The following is a 6,082-nucleotide window of genomic DNA, read 5'->3' on the forward strand; positions in this document are numbered from 1 at the left end:
ATTAATAACGTTCAATTATAAAATTTTATTAATTTATTAATTCATAGAAAAATTAATTAATTAATAAATTATTAATTATTAATTTATAAAGTAATGATTCGGTAACTTTAGAACCATCATAAGAAATAAAGCAATTAGGGCCCGTTTGGTAAGATGTAATGGGTTTTGTAATGGAATGCCCATTACATTAAAGGGTCATTACCATGTTTGGTTGCACTTTCCGATTTTGTTGTAATGGAATGAGAAATCCGTAGATTAAATTTTGTTTAACAATTATTGTAATCCCCGTTACATAAAAAAAATGGATTGAATTCTCATTACATCCAACAAGTAATCATAATTTCTATCTTTAAAGCTCCACCTAACCTCTCATTTGTCAAATCTCACTTCTCATCATTCTCAAAAACGCAAAAACTAGAAAACCTAAAAACGAAAAAAAAGCAAAAAAAAAACATGAAAAATAAGAAAATGAGAAAATAGAAAAAAACGGTGAAAATGGAAAACGAAAAAACGAGAAAAGTGTAAAAAAATACTATGAAAACACGGAAAATTATATACTAATTTCACGATTTTCATGTTTTCTTTTTGTTGATTTTAATTATGTAAATAAAATTTTGCGATTACATTTAACTAAGCAAACATAAGTATTGTAATGGTAATTACATTTCATCATTTTTTTTACCAAACATGGTAATGGACTCACTATTCCATTCCATTACATTACAAGTTTGATTACATTGCATTGCATTACGTCATACCAAACGCACCCTTAGAGCATTAATCACTCTTTATAATTTGTTTTGTTATCATTTAACAAGGATATATAAAAAAAATTTAATGCACCGAGAATAGCTAGATATGAGCGGTTTCTTGTCAAAAAATTGACAAGGGAAGGCTTGCCCCGAATACATCCTTATGGCGGGACTCTTCTCCGGACTAGGGATGGCAACGGGTAGTATACCCGCGGGTACCCGGCACTACCTGATCCTAATGGGACTACTCGTACCCTGTATAAAAGGGTATGGAACGGGTATGGGATCAAAACCATTACCCGTTAGGGTAATGGGACGGGTATGGGAATACCCCCTAGGGTACCCGTTACCCGTAATAAAATGTATATATATTAATAAATATAATTGTTTTTTAGATGTAAGACGTGAGATTTGAACTCCAATATTTTGTTTTTTAACCATTGAGCATTAAACAATTTTATTCTTATTAATTAAGGTTCAGTTTGTTCAATTTTTAGATAGATGATTTATTAAATTTATATTATGTTAAATTTGTAATATTTTTGTTTTATTTATTGATTCTTAACGGGTAAGGGTACCCGCGAATTAAATGGGAAGGGTATGGGATACAAAAAGTATATCTGTTAGGGTAATGGGACGGGTACGGGTAATTAAAAAATAAAAGGGTAAGGGTTTGGGATTGCCATTACCCGCGGGTACCCTACCCGTTGACATCCCTATTCCGGACCCTCGTTTAAACGGGGACGCGTAGTGCACCAGACCGTCATTTTTTTTATATATCTATATGTATTTGACATATGTATTTGAGAAATTATTATGAGAATGAGATCAAAAAAAATTAGTTGTGGCGTTTTACCAACGCCTCTTTAGTTGTGAGTTTGGTCCTAAGCAGCATTTGATAACTAATTCGACCTTTGGTAGGCCTCCGGAGGACATGGTTCAGGTGGCTTTTAATCCAATATCTGAGAAGAATGTTCATTCGGCGATCTTTGATATGGGGAACCAAAGCCCCGAGAGTGGATGGGTTGCCTGCTATCTTCTATTAGAAGTATTGGAATTCAGTGAAGGAGGGTGTGTTGCGGTTTGTTTATACGATCTTTAATGGTACAGAAGATATATCTAAAGCTAATACCACGTTAATTGTTTTAATTTCCAAGGTTCCCAATCCCAATTCCTTCATCCAAATGCGGCCTATAAATCTCTCTAATGTAATTTATAAGACTGTTACGAAAATTATTTCTGCTAGGATCCGTAATTTCTTATCCTATATGATTGGCCCCAACCAAGGTAGCTTTATATTTGGAAGACAACTGGTTGATAACATTTGTATCGCTCAAGAGGTTATGTACTCTATGCGTATGAGGAAAGGGAAACGCGGCATGGTGGCTCTGAAATTGGACTTTGAAAAAGCTTATGATCGGCTTGATTGGAATTTCATCACTGACACATTTGATTTAGCGATTAGTATGTTAACAGTATTCCGTTAATATCATGTTGGAAGGTTATGTAATATGTTTACAATAATATAGGAGATTCGAGTCGTGCTTACAAATAATAATTGTAATTTTATTATTTTTATTAATAAAAGTGACATATAAAAACATGAAAGACTATAATAATAATTTTAAATATTCGTATCATTTTCGAGTTAGTATGTCAATCCTAAACCAACTCAAAAGTTTATGTATCAATTTAGGGTCAATCCATGAACATGTGATGCGCCTCGAGCTAATGCTTAAAGACTCACTAAGGAATAAGTGTACTTTGTCGTTATCAAGTAATAAAATCTGGAAAGTGCAGGTATCGAATTCACATGATTTATACCACAAGTATCAAACTACTAGGTGTTGGATTGCTATCTAGGCGATGAAAAATTGATTTTGGGTTTTGTTCTAAGTTATTTTACTCCTTAGAAGGTGTTTGGTTAGATAAATTTATGGTAGGAAATGAGAATGGAAAAGACTCATTACCTTTCTTAATGTTTGATTTTATCAATTTAATTTAGCAATGAGAATCACCTTCCCCTACCTCTAGAATTATTGATTCTCTTCTTCTTTCCCGTTAATCAAATTTGCATTCCCATTCCTTTTGATAATTAAGAAACCACGTTTTTTTTGTGCATTTTTTTTTAGAAAACCCACGTTTTATATGTATTATGCTAAAACAACTTCAATTGCTTCCACTAACAAAAACTGCCATGTATATTTTTATAAATAAAATAATAATAAAAACTACATCTATGCACATATTAATTATTTTATAGATTTCTTTATCAAACAATATGATATATTAAATTTATTAATTTATATATATATATAATATTTTATTATATTATTTAATGAATTTTTTTTATTAGTTTGAAATAAATAAATTTTAATTTTGTTCCACTTTGATTTTGATTCCAATTCCAAAATTTGAACCAAACAACCAACGAATAAATAGTCATTGCGATTCTGATTCCGTAACATTCTCATTCCGATTCCGAAGTTTGAACCAAATGCCCCCCTAGGTTGATCTAAAGCAAATTCACAAACTCCTAAATTGAAATGGGATGATATAATAATATGAAATTCAACTAATAAAGAAATATAATTAAGAACTTAATCGGAGTTGCATAAACTTAAAGTGATCAAACCGATTTATCCTTCTAAGGTTCCTAGAGAATTCCCTCATTACAGACTGTGACTAGTTCTAAGGTTCAGAAATTTGGATCTTTTACTGTGATGTTGTCAATATCTACAGTTTCCGATTATAGACAGCCGAATTAGACTCGCAATATGAACCAAATGATTATTTGGACTTTTGAATTGTCACACCCGACCCTAAATGACCTCAATCGGCATCGGGCGTGAAATAGAAAGATCATAATCTTTTTTTTTGGTAGAAACAGGAAAAAAAACAAACCAACACCGAGACAAAAGCTAACCTGGGATCAGCCTAGGAAAGCTAACCCCAACTCTGTCCTCTAAAAGGAGAGAAGAAAGATAGATAGGAGGATCAGAAAGGGTGGAAACACCTAACATCCCCTCGTGCCCAGCCGCCGCCAAGCGATCCGCAATTCGATTTTGTTCTCTGTAGATGTGGCTGAACTCTAAGGACTCAAAAGAGGAGCCAAGACTTCTTATTGCTTTGATAAGGTTCTGGCTACTAAGACAAAAAGCATGATTATTAGAGATCATACTAATAGCCTCCATATTATCAGACTCCACAGCAAGCCTTTTAATACCCAGATTTCTGGCAAGCTTGACTCCAGAAAGAATACCCCAAAGTTCCGCTGAAAAGGATGAGCCCAAACCCAGGTTATGGGTGAATCCAGACAACCAGGCACCTCCCGCGTCCCTGAGCATGCCTCCAGCCGCGATCTTTCCATTGTTGAGACAGGAGCCATCCGTGTTCAACTTAACCACCCCATCCTTCGGCCTACACCACCCAATGAGTTGAACCTCTTTATTCTGGGTAGAATTGGCAAGGGGGTCCCCTTTGAAGCTCCCCGTAATGGTAAGGAGCTTTTTAGAGAAGAACTCGGGTAAGTTCTGAATAAAAACAGTCTTCTCACCAAAGATCTCCTCGTTTCTCCACTTCCAAAGGTGGTGGCAGATAATAGCAAATAAAATGTCTCCCTACTCCAAATTAAGAATCTCCAAATTATCCAACGCCATTAAATTACAATTGAACTACCAAGGTTCTAACCATAATTCTCACAATAAGCAGCCAACTTCCAAACCCCGCCTAAACGGTCGGTAACCTTCTCTATATCCTGTACTTTATCACCTAAAAACATTAAAACATTTAAAAACGTGAGACAAAAATCTCAGTAAGAAACTATCAGCTATAAAAACCAACTTTACTTAACATAGATGTATATATACATTTATAAAGGGATTTAATCAAAACCTTATAAAATATACTCAAAACTTAAGTTCATAATATAGTCAAAGTACTAAACCAAAAACCAAAAATATATAATCTTGTATCCATTCTTGAGGTCAAAACCTTATATCAAAATCAATCATAACCAAAAACATAATCCAAATGAACTTAAAACATTGTATCCATCCTCGAGTTTCTCCCCTTAAGTATCAATCCATAACCACATATATAGTCGAGGCGTCTCTTAACATTGCCTATCCCATATGGTCTTACCCAACACTTCGCTGCCATACCCAATAGGTCTTCAGACTGTGTACACAGGCCATGCCCCTCTCTGAACATGGTCTTCAAATATAAAACCACCGATCCAGATAACTCTCAATGGATATAAAATCATAAAATCATAACGTATTCAAATTTCCTTTCACAATCAAATTCCAAACTATTTCATAACCATAAATCATTTGGCTTCAATTAGCCCTTTTGTATCATAAAAATCACATTTGGACTTCAATCCAAAATAATAACAACAATAACCGCAATAGATTTCTCAATCCAAAAACAATTCGTAAGAAATCATCAAATTCATTTTGTTCAATATAGATATATATTGAAACCAAAAACATATATGTATATATGTAAATCAACCAAATTAAGCCTTTAAATCAACATAATCAAGTAAAATCTGAAATTTACATAGAAGCATAATCAATAGCTTCATTTGAACCGTAATTTCACAATAAAAGCAAGATCGTGAAAAATCCCAATTTTATAAAATTCCTGCAGAACCTTCAAATATCAATTTCTGAAACTTCTTTGATTATATATATATATATCTATATACATATTACTCAAAATATAGTTGATAGTTACTTACCTTGGCTATAAATTAGAAATTTAGACACGGACGTGACATGAATGAATTGAATATAATAAGCAGAAACATAAACAGAAACAGAAAGCTCACATAAATGGAGATCAAATTAAAATTATATTAAAGATGAAGGATAATTGTCATAAGATACAACCAATTCGGAATTCCTAGAAGGATCTATAAAAGTAAACATAATTTAAGAAGGTAAAAATCCTTTTTGGAACCTGTTAACTCAAGCAATCGTCTTTCTGAACTTTGAGGGGAAGACTTGAGAATCCTTAAGGACGGAGATGGAGATGGATGAAGCTTTTCTCATGTGTTTTAATTGCAGATGGGTGAAGAATGTGATGAATTCTCAAAAGTATGGAGTACAAATATGACAATGGATGCTCAATAATAAAATCTAAAAATTAATTCTAAAGGTTAAACTAGCTAAGAATGACTGAAAATTGATTTATAATTCTGATACGAACTGATATAAAAACTATGAACTAATTAAAAACTATCACTAATATTTTCTATAGACTAATTTAAAACTAAATATTCATTAATAAAAACTGATTATAAAAAATAATCCCAATTACAG

This window comes from Euphorbia lathyris, chromosome 5 (assembly GCF_963576675.1).
Source record: "Euphorbia lathyris chromosome 5, ddEupLath1.1, whole genome shotgun sequence".
Classification (NCBI taxonomy): Eukaryota; Viridiplantae; Streptophyta; class Magnoliopsida; order Malpighiales; family Euphorbiaceae; genus Euphorbia; species Euphorbia lathyris.